This window comes from Oryza glaberrima, chromosome 2, assembly GCF_000147395.1.
Source record: "Oryza glaberrima chromosome 2, OglaRS2, whole genome shotgun sequence".
Lineage (NCBI taxonomy): Eukaryota > Viridiplantae > Streptophyta > Magnoliopsida > Poales > Poaceae > Oryza > Oryza glaberrima.
Window position 1 is genome coordinate 17,017,958 of NC_068327.1, and position 20,799 is coordinate 17,038,756.

The 20,799-nt window shown below is 49.6% G+C and overlaps 1 pseudogene; it reads right to left on the minus strand.

Annotated features, from left to right (window-relative positions):
- Window positions 1-158: 158 nt before the first annotated feature.
- On the minus strand, window positions 159-20,422 carry LOC127762076 (uncharacterized; annotated as a pseudogene).
- Between the last annotated feature and the right edge of the window lie 377 nt (window positions 20,423-20,799).

Consider the following 20,799-nt stretch of genomic DNA (forward strand, 5'->3'; position numbering starts at 1 on the left):
GCACTCGCGCGAGATAGCAATCCAATCCCCATATTTAACTACAGTAACATGATAAATGAGCATACACAGTTTCCACTTGGTTGATGGGTGTAAGCTGTCATTGCACTGTAACCAAATGCACCATACCATGTAAATAATGACGCCATCAACAATATTTATATAGTTTTAATATATAGTGCAGTCAATTGTTTTTCTCAAACTTTGACCAATAATATTTATTCAATTACATGTAAAATAAAGTGAAACAAGTACCACTAGCTCTGTCATTAAAACTATTTTAAGCGTGCCTGGTATGTTTATCTATTTGCACATGAATATTTCTAAAAATAGCGAATAGTTAGTATATAGGTTTACTTAAAAGCCGTGGGATCGGTTGAAAGTTAGGAGCGCCACATCAGCAAATTTTGCAAAAAAAACCCTATGTTTTTATTAATTACATATTGGTTCCCCCACCAACTTCGTCCGTTCGACCTCGCGGTAGAGCCGATCTAACCGTCCACGTGTCCAGCTGTGGCGGCCCTTTCTCAGCCGTGGGATCGTCGAATCGGCAATCAACGGCATAGATTTCGTCCGGCCGGACCAAACCCTAGTTAACTTAAAAGAAAGTAAAATGTCTCGTATATTACAAAACGAAGGTGATAAAAATTGACCAGCCTTGTGTCCTCTACGATCCAGCTGTTATGAACACGCAACAACTGCAGGTGCAGGAATATGACATGCTGAGAGTTCGGCACACATTTGCTCGCCGTAGCACACAGGGACGGAGAGGTCTAGCTCGGTGGCCGTCGGTCCCCGCACGCCGACGCAACAGCCTTGAGCACGTAGGAAAAGGTTCAGTGCCACAGTTATGCCTTACCACACTTTTTCAATAGTATATCCCACATGTACTTAATTTTCTTTTACCAACTTTGCCACACTTTGTGGCTAGCATCCACTACACTTTTATGACTGCCACAACTTGCCTAACGTTAGTTGTGGCAAAGTGTGGCCGGCAATCCACATTAACGTTACATAGGTGCCACATCAGTCTAAACCACTATCCAAACCGCCTTGCGACTTTATTTGCACTAGTTTTAGGAGTGCACTGGTTTTAGGAGTTGAGAGACGCATCATATCTGGTATTGTGGTTTAGGGATGAATTTTAGACTTGGGGACAATTTGAAGGACCTAAAGTGAACTTATTCCTCCAGGCCAATAATCCCGGTTGCTTGCAATGTGGATTCGCGGGTTGACCCACTAACAACCTTAAATGCACTAATCAACTTCTACAGTGCTATAGCAAAGTTAGCAATATGCTGCCGGCCAACATATTCACAATTCAACGGCTCTTGCTGCTGCTAAAGCATACGGAAGTATAAAACAAAGATAGAAACTTAGAAAGAAAGAACCTGCAGGCTGTGGCTCTCGAGTATAGACGCTTCATTCAGGTTGTCAGCTTAGCACCATCAGATATCTTCAAGGACTCCATCGCCTCCCTGCGTACATATATACACGGAGCACGTCGTGGCACAACAGGTTAGAGCGAGCTCCAGCGTCTCAAGCTTCCGTAAAATGTTTGCACGTGTTGATCAACAACACTAGAAACCATATAGGTTGAAGGTTTACTGAGGCACAGGATCGAAGGCCAGTAGGCCACTCACTACCATCACAAACTAGAACACGCAGATATGCAGTAAAACCGTAACCAGAGATACTATACCTTAGAGCGTTCTCAATCTCAGAGTTCCCTGGGTCCATTTTGAAACCATCGAGGAGAGCATCACACGCCTTTTGGTATTCCTGCATATATACATACGGAGTAGGGTGTGTACAGAAACAGATTTGCTTCAGATTATGAAGGGGAAAGAAAAACGATCTCACCTTCAGCAGCATTAGAGCTGCTCCTTGGCGATAGCAGGCCTTTGGCCAATCAGGCCGCATCATCCTACAAGTATAGGCATCCCCATAAGCTTTGTCTCCATCACCCATGTGAAGAAAGCAGAGGCTCCTGTTTGAATACAGGGTTGCATCATTGAAGTCGAGGCAAAGCGCCTTCATTCAAGCACAATCAAGTGAACAATTACTACATCTGCCACACATGAATATAACTTCATTTAGCATAGAAGAGCTACTGTTAAGGTTTTGGTTGCAATTTTTTGGGGGTAGGACTATATAGAAAACAATTAACATATGAGCAACCATGGAGAACGACAAGATAGCCAAAGTAAACAATCTTAAAATCAGACTGGAGATGCGCTTCTAGTGCAGTTGGCACAAACATTCAATGTGAACGTTGCAGCCAGGGTTCGATTCCTGAACTCCTCACCTTCCACCTGGATTAAATGAAGGGTTGGAAAATATGTGGCTCCTATCTTAATTACATTGGATGGCTAGCTCCTTCTAGCCATCCCAACAATAAAATCAGACTGCAGTACTGCCGCAATTCCCAGACCTTGTTGGCTTGCAAAATCCAGCTGATTCCCACGGACTCTAAAAGCTGGAGATGCGTCATGACTGCCTTTAAACGTTTGGAAATGATCATAAGTAGGTGTAACTGGGGTTTCATATATCACAAGCAATTACTTGGTGCTTAAAACAAATGTCAGTCATATGCACTCAATCGATGCTTAAAACAGAAGTCAGACAGGATTGCATAATATGCCCCAGGCTGTGTTTGACTACCTAGGACACTAGGAACTCATATTATCAATGAGGTCATTTTGGCTCACCTAGCGAAAACATGGCTTTATGTGCCAAAAATATAAGAGTTAAGCTGAAACGTTGTGACTATCAATCATCATGCTGAATTCTCTAGATACAAGGATTTCCATTAGCATTTTGCAACCAGAGACTGATAGTAAATGGGGAACTGTAACCTTCACTGTGAGAAATATTGTAGCAATCCAAGTTGAAGTTCCAACTGATACGTGTAAGGTTAAAAGTGGAAGAAGATGAAAAAAAAAGTACTCCCTCTATCACAGAATATAGCAACCTAGAACCGGATGAGATGTATCCTAGTACTACGAATTTAGATAGGCCGACTATAATGTGTCCCATCTAAATAGGTTGCTATATTCTGGGACAGAGATAGTAATTAGTAGAGAAGATGTGCAATTATATACCTTAGTGTATAGGTCTGATGCAGCAAAATAATCCTGCCTCTTCAATGCCTCAACTCCTTGTAATTTCAAACCAGCCACTTCTTTTTCAAGGCCACTCTCATAGTCCTGAATCACCGAATGCAAATAATGAATACATTTTATGGAAAAAGATACAACAGACTAGCAGAACTAAGTACCTGAGATCAAAGATGAAATATGCTTCTGCTTCAAATAAGAAATGTGAACATTTTTACATGAATATACTGTTAGAGTATATGGTAGTTAGAGTCATATTAGGATAGGATTGGTTTGTTTGGATTCCTTCCATATCTGTAATCCTTCCTTATCTCCTCCCCATGTACTCAATATATATCGGCCCCCTCAGGCTCAATACAAAATGTGTCCCACGTTACGCAATATACCTCTCCTATACTATCCAACATGGTATCAGAGCGGGCGATCTAGCGCCGCTCTCACGCTTCCACCGCCGCCGCCCCCGGGAGTAGCGATCTCCCGGGGGCGGCCACCCATTTTTTCTTTTTTCTTCCTCGTCGCTGTCGTCGTCATCTTGGAGAGATCGATCTCCACGACTGTTCTTCGTCGAGTCTAGTCGTCGTCAAGCAGCAGCAACAGATTGCATCTCCTCTGCCAACCTCCGTGCGCGGCGCTCTTGTATCGCCGTCAGGCCGCCTGTCGTCGGCTTCATTCTCAGCGTCCGTTCTGCTCCGCCGGCCTCACCCTCAGTGTCCGTTCTGCTCCGCCGGCCTCACCGACGGGGCCCTGCCGTCGTCATCGCCTCCACTGGCCGACGATCGCACCCCAATGGACAGACGAACGGTGCAGCTCGGCTCCACCTCCAGCACCGGTCTCCCCCTGCAACCCCGGCTTCCTCCCTGTTCGTCCCTCACCGGATCACCTCGCCCCCGGCCGAGCTCGGCCCGGTTGGATCCCGGATCTGCATCGGCGGTGTCGGCCACCACCGCCCCTGACTCCGTCTCTAGCACCACCGTCGACCGGGGGGACGAGCTCCCGGCGCTGCTTCTCCGCTGCCGGTCCTCGCCAACCACCTCGCCTGTCTTGCCGGGACCATCCTCCGCCGGCTCACCGGACGTCCGCCGCTCGGGACCACTAGGATTTGAGGCCGCCGGTGCCGGCGCCGGCGCTCGCCGGGCACTGGGTCCCCTCCACCCGGCGCCACCCCGTCCCCACCTGGAGGGTCGCGGCTGTCGCCGTCTCCTCGCCGGCCGAGTCATCGTCGACCTTTTCTGCCTGCCTCGCCATCAATCTACTGCTTCATGTCTCTCTTTTCTATCTGTCTACGCGTGTGTGGATGGATAGGATTGGGGACAGGGAAAGGCAGTGGATGGACCGGTCAAAGGATTGCTACTTGATGACTTTGGTCCCTTCTGTGGTGCACAAGGTGGCGTGGACTTGGTCTATGGACCATGTGTGAGAGGATGAGCTGCACGGGTGAGCTTGCTACTGATGCTATTCTACTGCTACATGTATCCTTGTGTTTCTTTTTCCCGTTTCAAAAAAACGGGTTTGTCACCCACCGCCTCGTCGACATCCACGCGTCTCCGACATCGGCGTCGACTCTGCTTCGACTTCATCGTTCCGCCTCACGCATATTCGGCTTGATCACCCGTTCAAGCGCCCGGCTACAACGACTTCTGCAACCGATCGTCATCAAGCACGCGTCTACGCCATCAAGCTTTGGGGTGCCGCTGCGTCGCCCCCCTCAGGCCACAGTGTCGCTGCCTGTGGTCCACACCTCCACAGGTTGTTGCAGTGCTGAGAGGCGCCCTCCTCAGCATTTCTACATCACCGGTGGACTTCTTGCTGTTGCATCGACATGGAGCTGCAGCTGTGATGTCCTCTCGGACTGCAGCTTTGCCGCTTTCGTCGTCTTCATCGCCGTTCGCGCATCGACAACTGATGGATAAGTCTTTGTGGTCCTTGTTTGTGATTCTTTCTTTTGCTTTTGGGTAGTTTCACCTTTTCAGGACAGCATCTACTCCTTTAGCATATTTTCAGTTGCTAGGACAGCTGCGGTTAGCATCTCCTTTATGCCCCCCCTTTATGCTTTATTCAGTTGGGATGCCCTCTAGGACAGCATTCAGTTAGGATGCCCTCTAGGACAGCATCCCTTTCAAATTTCGAATTTTTAGACTAGAAGAGTGCAGCAATAGGCTTGCAGCCAGCTATGGCTATATATATGTATCCAACCTTCCTCGGGAAGGTATGGCTTTGTGTTTGTGAATGAGAGAAAACCAGAAAATTGCCCCATCTCTTGTGCCATCCTCTTCTCAATGAGAGTAACCATTGAGGTTCTAACATTTGGTATCAGAGCCACACTTTCCTGTAGGCTAAACATCTCCTGTTCCACCCCTTCCCAAGCTCGGTTGAGCTCTCAGCCAACAGCAGCAGCAGCAGCACCGGCTGCTCCTTCCCCTCTCCCTTCCCCCTCTCCACGCAGCAGCCTCCCGGAGGCACGCCATGTCCGACGTTCGGTCTCGGCGTTCGGTCGCCTCGAGCACTCGGCGTCAGCAGGACACCGAGCTCGCTGCAGCAGAAGAGCGCAGGCGAGCAACGGCTCAGACCGCTGCAGCAACAGCGAGGGCGGCCAGACTGGCGGCAGCGGAGTTGGCAGCAGCCAGGGCGGAGGCGGAAGCAGAGGCGGCGGAAGATGCGGCACGTGCGGCGGAGGTAGAGGTTGAGACCTTGCGCAGCAGCATCAACGGCTCCATCGCCGGCGACATCACCGCCGACAGGGAGCTTGAGGAGCTGGCAAGAGGAAGGGCGCGGGAGCGGGTAGAGCGGTGGGCAGCAGCCCACCCCCACGGCGGCGGCGGCGGTCCAAGGGACCGCGCACCCGCCGACGGGAACCTAGACGGGCGCTGGCGTGCCGGCGGCAGCCCGGAGCCCGCGCGCGGCCCTCGTAGGCAGCGCGGCTCTCCCTCCCCTGACCGGCGGCATGGTCACCACGGCGTCCAGACGGTGGTCAGGGACTTTGGTCCCGGCGGTGGGTGGCCTACCCTCACCAAAACCAACTACATCGAGTGGGCCGCGGTGATGAGGGTGAGGCTCCAGGTGCGGCACATGTGGGAGGCAGTCCGGTACGGCGACGTCGACTACGATGAGGATCGGCGGGCACTGGATGCCCTCATCGCTGCAGTCCCGCCCGAGATGCAGTTCTCGCTTTCCCAGAAGCGGACTGCCAAGGAGGCCTGGGACGCCATCGCTGCGGCACACATCGGCAGCGACCGCGCCCGCAAGTCCACACTGCAGGCACTCCGCAAGGAGTGGGAGAACCTGGCCTTCAAGCCGGGTGAGGATGTTGATGACTTTGCCCTCCGTCTCAACACTCTTTTGCAGAAGATGGTGCAGTACGGCGACGACACCTACGACGAGGAGAGAGCTGTCGAGAAGCTCTTTCGCTGCGTCCCAGAGAAGTACAGGCAGATCGCTCGCTCGATCGAGTCTCTGCTGGACCTCTCCACGATGTCGATAGAGGAGGCGTTAGGTCGCCTCAAGGTCGTCGATGGTGATGAGCCACAGCCTCTCTCGGGGCCTATCACCATCGGCGGGAAGCTCCATCTCACTCGAGAACAGTGGGACGCCTCTCAGAGCGACGGGAGGAAGGGGGAGTCTTCTCCCTCGACAGGCGGCCGCAAGCCGCGCAAGGGGCGTGGAGGTGTCCAGTTGCGGTGGGCGCGAAGACGCGCCGAGGGTGGTGCTCGCAGAGGCGCCCAAGGCAGCGCCGCCGGCAACCACAAGCCGGCACGAGACGACGCCTGCCGCAACTGTGGCAAGCTTGGCCATTGGGCCAAAGACTGTCGCCAGCCACGACGCGGCCAGGCCCACGTTGCACGGGTGGAGGAAGAACCGGCTCTGCTCCTGGCTCACGCAAGCATCGAGCTACCTCCAGCGGCACCGGCCGCAACGGCTTTTCTCCAGCTTGATGAGCCGAAGGTACTCGTCTCCCTCTGCAACGGCTCCAGCAACGACAAGGCTGATGGGTGATACCTCGACACCGGCGCCACCCATCACATGACCGGCCGACGGGAGTTCTTCACCGAGTTTGACTCCAGCGTCCGAGGTTCTGTCAAGTTTGGGGACGCCTCCGGTGTGGAGATCAAGGGCGTTGGCTCCGTCACCTTCACCGCCAAGTCCGGTGAGCACAGGCTGCTCACCGGAGTCTACTACATCCCCGCGTTGAGGAATTCTATCATCAGCGTGGGACAGCTGGATGAGAACGGCTCACGCGTGTTGGTCGAGGACGGACTCATGAGGATTTGGGATCGCCGTCGTCGCCTTCTTGCCAAGGTAACCAGAGGCACTAATCGACTCTACATCCTCAGCGCGCAGGTCGCACAACCAGTTTGCCTCGCTGCTCGTCGGGACGACGAGGCGTGGCAGTGGCACGAGCGCTTCGGGCACCTCCACTTCGAGGCCCTGAAGCAGCTCAGTGCCAAGGAGATGGTGCGAGGCATGCCGTGCCTTGACCACGTGGAGCAGCTCTGCGACGTCTGCGTGGTGACGAAGCAGCGGCGGCTCCCCTTTCCCCAGCAGACGAGCTTCCGAGCCAAGGAGCGGCTCGAGCTCGTGCACGGGGACTTGTGTGGCCCAGTGACACCGGCCACACCAGGAGGACAACGTTACTTCCTGCTGCTCGTCGACGACCTCTCCCGCTACATGTGGGTGATGGTCCTCGGCAGCAAGGGAGAGGCTGCGGACGCCATCAGGCACGCGCAGGCTGCTGCAGAGGCGGAGTGTGGCCGCAAGCTGCGCGTGCTGCGCACCGACAACGGCGGCGAATTCACGGCGGCTGAATTCGCGTCGTACTGCGCTGATGAGGGCATTCAACGCCACTACACCGCGCCGTACAGCCCGCAGCAGAACGGCGTCGTCGAGCGGCGCAACCAGACGGTTGTGGGGATGGCTCGGGCTCTCCTCAAGCAGAGGGGGATGCCGGCCATCTTCTGGGGAGAGGGTGGTGACGGCCGTCTACATCCTCAACCACTCGCCTACCAAGGCTCTCAATGGCAGGACACCGTACGAGGCTTGGCATGGGCGCAAGCCGGCGGTCTCCCACCTGCGGGCCTTCGGCTGCCTCGCGTTCGCCAAGGAGCTTGGACCCATCGGCAAGCTCGATGACAGGAGCACCCCAGGGGTGTTCATCGGCTACGCGGAGGGCTCGAAGGCCTACCGCATTCTCGACCCGGAGACACAGCGTGTGCGCACGGCGCGCGACGTAGTGTTCGACGAAGGGCGAGGGTGGGTATGGGACAAGGCGGTGGACGATGGTTCGACTCCGACGTACGACGACTTCACCATCGAGTACGTCCACTTCGAGGGAGCTGGGGGAGTAGGCAGCTCTTCTTCACCGAGCGTGTCTACCCCAGTCCCCGAGCCTCCACCGACTTCGACACCAACACATCCTCGGACCACGACTTCGACTACGACGAGCTCTTCGCCGACACCGCCCCAGCCGGTGACCCCACGCGCTCCAGCACCAACAGCCACTCCTCCGGGCACGTCTACTCCGACGCCAGTTCGTGTTGAGCGCAGCCCGGTGGAGTTCGCTACTCTGCTCTCCCACGACGGGGAGCGCATCGACGCGTACCACGACGGCGAGCAGCTACGGTACCGTACGATGGAGGATCTTCTCGGCGACCAGCCGGTGCCGGGACAGGTGCCTCGCGACCTGGAGGCGCAGTTGCACCTTGCGTGCGACGACGGTGAGCCTCGGTCTTTTGCAGAGGCCGAGAAACACGCGGCATGGCGTGCCGCGATGCAGTCGGAGATGGACGCGGTTCAGGAGAACCGCACCTGGGAGCTTGCTGACCTCCCTCGTGGTCACCGCGCGATTACCCTTAAGTGGGTGTTCAAGCTGAAGAGGGATGAAGCCGGAGCCATCGTCAAGCACAAGGCTCGCTTGGTGGCACGCGGTTTCGTGCAGCAGGAGGGGATCGACTACGACGATGCCTTCGCTCCCGTGGCACGGATGGAGTCTGTGCGACTCCTCCTTGCGCTGGCTGCTCAGGAAGGCTGGGGTGTCCATCACATGGATGTCAAGTCGGCGTTTCTGAACGGCGACTTGAAGGAGGTCTACGTGCACCAGCCTCCGGGATTCATGCTCCCCGGCAAGGAGGGCAAGGTGCTACGCCTGCACAAGGCCCTCTACGGCTTGCGGCAGGCACCGAGGGCGTGGAATGCCAAGTTGGATTCCACGCTCAAGGGGATGGGCTTCGAGCAAAGCCCGCACGAGGCGGCCATCTACCGGCGGGGCAATGGAGGAAATGCCTTGCTGGTGGGTGTCTACGTCGACGACTTGGTGATCACCGGCACCAAGGATGCGGAGGTGGCGGCGTTCAAGGAGGAGATGAAGGCCACCTTCCAGATGAGTGATCTGGGGCCTCTCTCCTTCTACCTGGGGATCGAAGTGCACCAGGACGACTCCGGGATCACGCTTCGACAGACCGCCTACGCCAAGCGCGTCGTTGAGCTAGCTGGGCTCACCGATTGCAACCCAGCTCTCACTCCGATGGAGGAGAGACTGAAGCTGAGCCGCGATAGCACGACGGAGGAGGTGGATGCTACACAGTACCGGCGTCTTGTGGGGAGTCTTCGCTACCTCACCCACACACGGCCGGACTTGGCCTTCTCCGTCGGCTACGTCAGTCGGTTCATGCAGCGACCGACGACGGAGCACCAGCAGGCTGTGAAGAGGATCATCCGCTACGTTGCGGGGACTCTCGACCACGGTCTCTACTACCCGAGGTGTCCTGGCAAGGCACACTTCGTCGGGTACAGCGACAGCGACCACGCCGGCGACATCGACACCAGCAAGAGCACGAGCGGGATTCTCTTCTTCCTCGGCGAGTGCCTCGTTAGCTGGCAGTCGATCAAGCAGCAGGTGGTGGCCCTGTCCAGCTGCGAGGCCGAGTACATGGCGGCATCCGCCGCTTCGACCCAGGCGCTCTGGCTTGCTCGACTGCTTGGTGATCTCCTCGGCAGAGACATTGGAGCGGTAGAGCTCAGGGTGGACAGCAAGTCCGCTCTGGCCCTGGCAAAGAACCCCGTTTTTCACGAACGGAGCAAGCACATCCGGGTGAGGTACCACTTCATCCGAAGCTACTTGGAGGAAGGGAGCATCAAGGCGAGCTACATCAACACCAAGGACCAGCTTGCGGACTTGCTCACCAAGCCTCTTGGGAGGATCAAGTTCCTCGAGCTCTGCTCCAGGATTGGGATGGCCCAACTTCCCCACAAGACGACGCACAAGACTTAGGGGGAGAATGATGGATAAGTCTTTGTGGTCCTTGTTTGTGATTCTTTCTTTTGCTTTTGGGTAGTTTCACCTTTTCAGGACAGCATCTACTCCTTTAGCATATTTTCAGTTGCTAGGACAGCTGCGGTTAGCATCTCCTTTATGCCCCCCCTTTATGCTTTATTCAGTTGGGATGCCCTCTAGGACAGCATTCAGTTGGGATGCCCTCTAGGACAGCATCCCTTTCAAATTTCGAATTTTTAGACTAGAAGAGTGCAGCAATAGGCTTGCAGCCAGCTATGGCTATATATATGTATCCAACCTTCCTCGGGAAGGTATGGCTTTGTGTTTGTGAATGAGAGAAAACCAGAAAATTGCCCCATCTCTTGTGCCATCCTCTTCTCAATGAGAGTAACCATTGAGGTTCTAACAACAACCTCGTCGTCCGCACTGGTCATCGTTAGCCGCTCAGGGTCTTCTTCCTCTACTTCGAGCATCGCCGCCGCATCTCCAATCTGCCACTGTCGCCACTCTAGGCCGGTGGTGCAGCTACCTCTACATGGCTACCGACGTCGCCATCCAGGCCGTTGGTCCCACTACTTCGCCTTCGTCTTCGTCGCCTTCGTCTTCGTCCAGCATGATTCATCGCCCGTATCTTCCTCGACTACACTTCGCTCTTCTCCGACAACCGCGTGCTGCTCCAGCAATTCTCCCTCTATGCCGTTCTCATGCCGCGACCGTCATTGGCGTATGATTCATGGTGGTCCCCTACCTCACCCGCGCGGTATTGGCAACACCGTTGCGTGCGTTCGTCCCGAGTTGTCCCCGGGTCTGGCAAACCCGACGTGACGTCTCGTCCTTCACGGTTCAACTACATCAGCTACCTCTACGCCCCTCCCGTGCGTCCACGACCACTCTACGGCGCCCCATGCGCGCCTGCGGCTCGGCTACCTCGACATCAGCTTCTCTACTTCGGCTACATCGACCACGGCTACTCTACGCATGGCTTCATCGACCACGGCTCCCTCGCACCCATCGCTTTGGCTACATCGACTATGGCACAAAGGGCTATCATCCGTGTTGAGCACTCTTGCCGGTTTCTTCTCCAGTCTAAGTGTCTGCGCTGCTCACGCTTGGACTGCGGGGGGATGTTAGAGTATATGGTAGTTAGAGTCATATTAGGATATGATTGGTTTGTTTGGATTCCTTCCATATCTGTAATCCTTCCTTATCTCCTCCCCATGTACTCAATATATATCGGCCCCCTGAGGCTCAATACAAAATGTGTCCCACGTTACGCAGTCTCCTATACTATCCAACATATACAACTATTTGTATAACTCCCTAAAAGCATTATGTTTCAAGTCTAGCATCCAGTGTTATGAAAAAAAAAGTAGAAGATATAGGTGGTGCCTAGGCACTTCGCTTGTAAGAGAGCCAAGAGTGTGAAAGGGATTAGGAGTAGGAGGCAAATGCGGAATCCAATGGCTGTGGGGGATTAATTGGTGATTGAACAACCGAGAAGGCTAGTAGGGTTAGCAGCCCATGAAACTTAGTCAGGCCATAAAGAGTACTTGGGTTAGGTATTTCTTACTAGCAGCTGCCATCATTTTTCTCTGGCAGCAGCAGCTCGAGGGTGGCGCACAGCAACCAAAAGCCGTGGCAATGCAGCTCGAGGGTAGCAACTGAGCCTCCCTGATCCCTCTTCTTCCTAACATGTATGCCCTGAGTGCACTGTTTTTATTTTATTTTGCGTGGCCAACAAAAATTTGCTACCTAGGCAGGCTAATCCTAGGTACGGTCTGCGATCTGACTAGCAATTAGCACATTGGTGAAACTGCTAGCACCAACCACAACAAAAAGAACATTTCAACAAGTGGGTGTGAAAACATGAACCAGACATAAAATAAATGAAAAATTCCATCATCACGAACTTCCCAAAATTCAAGGATGAAACAAAAAAAATTCTGAAGACTTTCTAAAGCCAAATCAAATACCAATTTGCATACTGAAGTTATTAGTTAAAGAGAGATACAATATTGATGCCACAGTTCATATAGTACCTTTTGCCCTGGCAGTGTGTTCACATGACGGATTATTCCTCTGACACTCCAATCAGGTACAGTCGGCATAGGAGATGTCAAAGGAAATAGGATATTGACATCTTTCAATGTACCACATCGCACAGCAAATTCTATTGGCATCCTGCCGAACTGCTCATGATCAAGAAAATATGAGTTCATAAAATAATTGCAATTTGGAGGGCAAGAAATAGAAGCACAAGAGACAATAAAAAACATCAGAACTTCAATGCAATAATTGGCAACAATCTAGTCTTTGAAGTACTTGAGAAAAGTATCAAAGTAATTTACTCAAGGAATTACCAAATCTAATATGACAAAAGGAGTTCAAATTATTCAATAATCGAACAATTATGACTAAGGCTGCTGCATGCTAAATCGGTGTATCCATCTGATACTATGGTTGCTGCAATTGTCTTAGTCACTAATGGGATAAAAACGTCATAAATTGATTGGATAAATGATTAAGAACTGCGAAGCCTAAAAGAGCAACATGTTCAGCAATGATTTGTTAAAACAAAATATCTTATATCTTTAGGTAAATAAGGTTGGTGAACATGCCATCAAAATGATGGGAGGGGAGAACATACTTCATCAGGGACATTAGGATCAGCACCGGCCTCCAATAAGCACTTCATGATCTCAGTTGAGCCAACAGAAGCTATTAGGGGGTTATATTACCAACACCATTTACATCAGCACCAGCCTAAACCAAGAAAAAAATGTTGGGTTGCCTCCTCTAAAATAAATATCCTAATTAATAACATTGAGAAATGCAGTGTTGTACAAATACATCTATTTCCTCTGAAATTCCAAATATTATGCCTCTCTTTAAAGTTAAAATCAAAACGAAATATCTGAAATATTTTTAAGTGCATGTGCATCATAAAAACCTTCCCATGGTATTTTTCTTAACTAGTCAAATGCCCATGTATTGCTACAGAATAACAAAATGGATCACGTCAATTGCTTGTGACGCACATATAGCAATGCAACTGTGAAACTTAGTGGTGCACCCCATGAAATTATTTACCAACATAAGCTCATTTGAAAGCAAAAATAAGGCAGCGTGTACTCACAATAGTTAATATGCACTAATCAAAAGAATATGTTGGCTATCTGAATTCATCAAATTATCCTTTTCTTTCTCGTGGTTGGTCTGGGTTGTCATGGTTTTGACTGCACCTTTTCAAGGTTACTTCTTTCCTTGTATTGTTTAGTTTTCCTACTGGGCCAAAGTAGTTTTGGGGAGTTTGCAGGGCGGGCCTGACCCTGACAAGGCACAGCTGGTGCAGCCATGCGGTGCGTGCAACAGAAGATGGGATTTGACCTATTTGTTTTCTCAGTAACCAGCTTTTTTTGGTTTTTCGGGAGGGGAGGAACGCCCGATGTGTGGGAGGTGCAGATGGATGAAACTCCCCTTTTTAGTAGTAGACATATAATAGCACCTTCCCCATAGTACCTTTTTTTAAAAAAAAAAAATGGTCGCCCTTCATACTCTGCTGATTGGTGGCAGTTTCAGGATGGTTAGGAGCAGAACAGCATAAATGGGCAACACATGTAATCTGTAGCCAGCTATAATCATATCACAAATATGAAATTAGAATTTCCAGGAGATACATGTTGAATTTCCCCATGAAATATTTGACACCAAAACATTCTAGATGATTTACTCCCTCTTCACTAAATATAGGTCTTGTTGGACATTGGCATGGTACCTAATCAACTATCATGACCATTAATTTCTGTTGCTCCCTCCTGTCATAGATATTTGACTTTTAGGGCAAACTTTGATCAACTATCATAGTACTTGAACTTTAAGTTTATGAAATTATGGTAGCACTTTTCTAGACAAACCTAAGCATACCTTTTCTTTGGGGTTTTAAACTAAGCATTTTAGAAGTCATTGATGGTCAAAGTTTCAAATTTTGACCAAATCTTGTCCTAATTATCAAATATTTATGATCGGAGGGAGTAATATATTGTTGTAAATCATTAAAAAATATTATATAAGTAATTTCAAAATAAATCTAGCAATAAGAAATTATGTGGCATCCCAATATCATCTGACGCAGTCAAGGTCAAAATTAAGAATGATTTGAACCGGTGGATTCGAGGGCAACCATTATTTAGTGGTGTAGACAGTAAATCCCAAGGAACAAGCCACAGTACCTTAATCAGCAGCTTTACACATTTCAGTGATGAACCATAAATGGCGACGAGGAGAGGAGTGTAGACAGCAGATACAATCTTATTGCACTGCAAAAATAATCAGTTGGCCAAAAACCTCAGTGACAAAAGGAAACAAAGACGCATTATAATGTAAACAAAAAGATAAATTGATGAAACTAGAACCGCAATGCTCACTATACAGACTTCAGAGACTTGAAAAGGGGTAACTACTCTACAAATGTTATCTATCAAGGGTTGCGACTGTACTTGAACTTTGAATTTCTTATGATTTTAAACAATAGTAGTGTAGAATTCAGTGGAAGAAAAATCAGCGCAGCCTCCATGAACAAATATAATATTTATGAGTAGGAGCAAGCCATGCAATGCCGTTAAACCATGTTAATTTTATCTTACAATGGTCTGCAGTCTTTAAAAAGAGTCGGGAGTGATGGTGCACTCTGCACCCATCCCGTCAATAGAAAACATCTGCGTGGATGGATCTACATAGACATGTGCATGATATCTCTCCAACTTCTTTTTTGTAGAAAAATGTATTGCAAATGTGCATATTATGGAGGTAGTTGACCAATCTCCTGTAGTTGTGCAATACACAGTATTGAGGATAATTATATTTTCTTTGCATCTTTACGTTTAGATTTCATGGTATATTTATTAGGCTGCCAACACAATCGGTGGGCATTACGCTAATTAGAAACTAGGAACATGAAAGCAAAAAATGGCATACATCAGCATTGTGGTCCAATAAAATCTTCACTACACGATGTTGTCCATTAGTAGCAGCCAGATGTAGTGGTGTACCACGAACAGACATCGAATCAACTTGAGCCCCTTTAGCAAGCAAGAGCTCCACTACATTGCAATATCCTGTAAAAAAAGAACAAGAAATTTCAACGGGTATCACTATGCAAGATAGTTATTCTATATGATTTACTTTTCCTGATAACATCTGCTAGATTTCAGTTTGCCCTTAACATATGTATATTAGGGACATAAATGATCAAGGAAATATAAATATTGCATTAGAATATCTATTCTGAGCCAGAAAAAATGATAAACAATTCCTGGAGAAGTACCCATGGGCAAATTTTGGATATTTTGATATCTGTAAATCAAGTAAGGAGCATAGGATCAATCAATGGCAAATAGTAGTAACACTTTGGTATCACTTTTCTTTTGAACACGCAAGAGAATTGTGTATCATTTCATTAAGAGAAGAAAAAAAAGGACGGGAAGTGAGCAGTGCCCACCGACCGGATCCAAAACAGGCCGTAGCCTTTACAACACACACAAAAAACCCCACCTCCGAGGGGCTATTGGCCTATCAATTAACTCCTTTAGCCTAGAAGCCCCGGCTAGCGACCACATGATACACTCATTTGCCACTGTTTGGAGGACAGTAGCTACACAAGGGTTAGCACCATTAAAAACAGTCATTCCTATGCTTCCAAATCTCCCATAACACCAGAGTGATGAGAGAGCTAAGTCCTTTATTAGTGTCTTTGTCTCTTTCTCTCAGCGCCCTTGACCACCACCTTGATGAGTTGGTTGTATCTGAACCTGGGGCTATATGGGCCAGCCCCATCCTTAAACAAGGTAATTGCTTCAGTGGATCATTGTGAGAAATTTTATGATATAGTCAAATTAAAATCAATACCTTAAAAACGTAAGGTGGACAGTTTTATATGGAGAGAATTAGAATAGACACCCTTGATAAGATCTACAACATGCAGATAGCTTGCCAGATGGCCATACCCAGATAAATCCCTACGTTCAAGGGATTTGGTCTAAGACCTAAATATGCAAATAAGCACTTAGGCAGCTTGTTGCCCAATTAACAGTAAGCAGGTGGTCAGAGTTAGACCACCCAGTCTACATCAAGTCAAACATTATAAGTACCAAAATTTTCATTCATTAGTAACTTCAAAATTAACAAATGCTTACTTACTGGTGTACAAAAAGAATACCATGGTGGCATGGTATAAGAACAAGCAGCATATATGCCACCTCACATGTAGAAAAACTGGTTTTCGATCAGTTACATAAACAAAGAATGGCCAAACAGTTTATCTCAGATACATATCATAATGTTCATTTCTCTAGAGTCTAACACATGAAAAATAAATTGAAGTACAGCAGACAGGCAAAAAGATGATATATGCAAACCTTCTTCAGCAGCAAAATGGAGAGGGGTGAATCCTTTATTATCAGCTTTTTCTGGATGGGCGCCATGGTCAAGAAGGTACCTCACGGTAGCTACATTTGCACCATTGACTGCATAAGCCAGAGGTGTTTCACCTGTCAAAAGCATCAGGAACAAATGATTATATCAACCAAGAGCAAGTTTTGGGGTTTTAGCATGCGTACAGTTTGCTACACATTTACCTTCCATCTCCTAAAGATAAAACAGAAACCACTAATAGTTCAAGTGTGCAACGCATAGGCCTTTCTAAATTATGATCACATTACATTACTAAATGTTGATTATCTAATATGCGGCAGGTTCCCTTTTTTTCCCTTTGAGCAGTCCAAAATATAAAAAACAAACTGCATATTTTTAATCAAGGCAAATAAACACCATAAGATAATATTTATTTAATGATACAAAAGGTAGTGTCAGAAACATGTTTAAAATGAACACTCAATAACTGTTATACGTACCGCCCATTGACATTCAAATAAAGTGTGCATCGGATTTGGGAAAGCACCATAAGATAAAAAGTAAGGTCATGCATAATGTTTGCAGCACAGGGACTATTTGGAGAAAAATGAAACAACCATGGAATTATTTACTCAACCTTTGTTGGACAACTCATGTGAGAATGGGAGTTTACATCAATATACTGTAAATGCAAGTATCTTTTCCCTACATAGTGGATCCAAAATATCAGGATATTCATGCCTATACCATGCTTAGTTTTAGTACTTTAGAACTTATCTTATAACAATAAGGCTGACTAATGCCAATGTCTTGTTGGCCAATTCAGTTTTAAGTATATGGATTTTACATAAGTAAAATCTAATATGCTATATGAAAATAGGGCCTAACAAATACGACATATCATGTACCAGGTAGCATACAGATGCAAATGCAAATTTATGATGGCATTCCCAAAATAGAAGTATAAACGATGGATGATATTTGTCAACTGAACAATGCCAACTCCAGGATTCAAATGGACTACAGCATAATTGTGAGAAATAAAATTATGAATACTAATCAAGGGGTTAGACAACTATGAAAAACTGCAACAGTGTGAATTGGCAAACTGAAGAAGCCAAGAAACAAATGCAAGTTCAAAAGAAATGCTAATCAAGGGGCTAGACAGCTATGAAAACCACAACCTCAGAGGAAAACAAAGGAATGGTTATTTTTCAGTCATGACTCATGATAACATATATATTACCTCCATTCCCGATGAAGGTCCTTTTGAGAATTGGGACCGATGTAGCAGTTGCTAAAAATAAGAAAAGAAGCAGCCAAAGAAACAATCACCTTTCCTAACAATGGCTAAACACAAATTTAGTATATAGATGGACTCTGCAAAAAAAAAAAAAAAGGGGTTGTCTATATATCATGTGACAGAGCCAGTTAAGCGAGTACCATTAAGTCAAAATTAGCATCACTGAAGTAAGCATACAAGCACTCACACACCAAAGCACACTATGAATGGCATCAAGTAAATGTGTACGGGTATACACGTACACAGGCAAACTCACATCAGTGATCAGTCAATGAGAATAAACGCATCCCTAAACAAAGCGCAACTACACATCAGCCAACGAATTCTGAAAATAACCCAGCGACACTACAAAATCATTAGTATCGCCCAAATTCCACAATTAGCAAGGCACAAATCTCCCTGCATTAATTACTGCTACCAAATAGGAGTAGACAACGACGATAGGATCACGACCCGTGCTAAATACAATGGCGTTCGCGGGTGTGTGAGCGAGTGAGAGGGTGAGGACCTTGGTCGTAGATGGCGTTGGCATCCACCCGAAGCTCCTCGACCAGGTACCTGCACACCGCCAGCTTCCCCGTGCCGGCGGCGAGGTGCAGCGCGCCCGCGCCGCACTCCCGCACGGCCTCCACCGCCTCCGCGGGGCGGCCCCTCCCTCCGTCCAGCGACCTCACCACCCCTGCAAGAAAGGGCAAATCATCAAGCACGCAGCGCCGGCCGAACAACATCAAAACCGAAATCGGGGGGGTGTAGAGCACGCACGCTTGAGGAAGCCGAGGTCGCCGTCGGATGCCGCCTCGAGGAGCATCTCCTGCCGCGGGGAGAGGGGGACGGGACTGGACGGGGGCGGCCGGCGGCGGCTTCCGCGGGCGGGAGGAGGCACGCGAGAGAGCGACGCCATTGTAAGGTTGCCGCCGCTGGATGATCGCTAGGGTTGACGCGTTGGCCGGTTGGAAGAAGAATGGAAGGGATCGATTGGGGAGTAGGAACTTGGATTTGAATGTGCGACACTGCGACTGCCTGCCTACCTAACTACAGCAGCAGGAATACTCCCTTATGCTACGGGGTTTTCGACTAGTATTTACCAAAAATGTTAACTTTGGCTGTGTTTAAATTTAGGGGTTTAAAGTCTTTGCGTGTTACATCGGATATGAGAAAATGGACATTTCGCCATGTTTAAAACGCGGTTTCGCTAGAATGCCATCCCGAAAACGTGATTCGATAAAATGCCAATATGAAACGTACGTCCACCGCCACTTTGCCATTTTCACCATTTTATTCATTTTGGAAAAGATTCTCTCCTCTACTAATTGTTGAGACAAAATTGCCCCTTATCAACTTAGAGAACACGGTGAGAGAGGAGACAAAGAGAAGGGGCGGCGACGCCGCTGCTGCCAGCCGGCGCGCCGCCTCTCCACATCATGCGCGGGAACATCGTGCGCGTCCGCCGCGGCGGCCTTCGCATGCTCTGCCTGGCGACGGAGCGGGTGACCGACAAGGAGATGATGAGGGGCACCAATGCCGCCACCGGCGCCGGGCCGGGAACGGGATCGATCATCGACGAGGCCCTCTGCCTGATGAAGCTCCGCGAGAACGTCGTCGACTCGATGAAGGCCGACCTCTACACCCCCGTCGTCGCCGCCACCCGCGATGGTGGAGCAGAGGCGAGGGGCGGGCGCCGGCGTGGTTTCGGCGGCGTCCTCGTCCATGAGGTCGACGTCATAAGGGGTCGAAGTCGACCGCCTCCACATCGGCATCCCGGCGGAGCTCCTGGCACACCGCCAGCGTCCGCGCCGACCTCCACCCGGTCTTTGCCTTCCTCACCGATGACCTCGGCGTTCGCGACCAGCTCCGCTCAGCGCTCCTCTACCTCCGCCGCCTCAGCTTCCACGACAGCCGTGCTCCACCTCCCGTCCTCGTTCCCGCTCTGGCGCGCCATCCCCGACTGCTCCACATAGTGATCCGTGCCCGCCTCGCTCTCCTTCGACGGCGACCTCGTCGCCTCACCGACCCCGCCAGCGAGCCTCTGTTCTCCACGGCGACGACAGCAAGCAATGCTCTCGCGCTCCGCCTCAGGCGCCGCGGGCCTCGCGGTGGCCACCTCCGCCGCGGTGCTCCCCTGCCGCAGGCGTGCCGTCGCCGCCGTCGGCCGGCAGCATCCGACGGCTGGTGCTAACGCCGGAGGGCCAGGCGAAGTTGGACGCGCCGCCTCCCGGCCACCGCTGCTCCGACGGCGTCCTCGAGAGAGAGGAAGAGGGGAAGAAGGGGAAAAAGAGAGGTGGTTTTGGGGCTGGAGGAGAGAAGGGAGAAGGGGAAAGAGAGAGGGGGAGAGAGGAGGCGTACGCGGGAAGCCAAGGGAAGTCACGGGGAGAAGTATAGTGTGTCATCAGTTCACTGTTCACTCGCTTAGCTGGAAATTGCTGCGGGTACTCGTATGCTCAGTTGCTCACGCATGGATGATGGATCGGACTCATCGATGGGCCGACCTGTTTGTTTTCGACGAATGGATTAATTCGTAATATGTTTTTCGAATTTCTAAACGACATAATCTTTAAATTAATTGTCGTTCTTGTCCAAAGTCGATATATCTTTGAAAACCCATATCATTTAACAACATGTGTATCATGTATTAGGAAAGTATTTTACACGGTGAATCTAAATATATAAATCTTACAACGTTTAACTATTTGATATTTTTCCCATCGTCA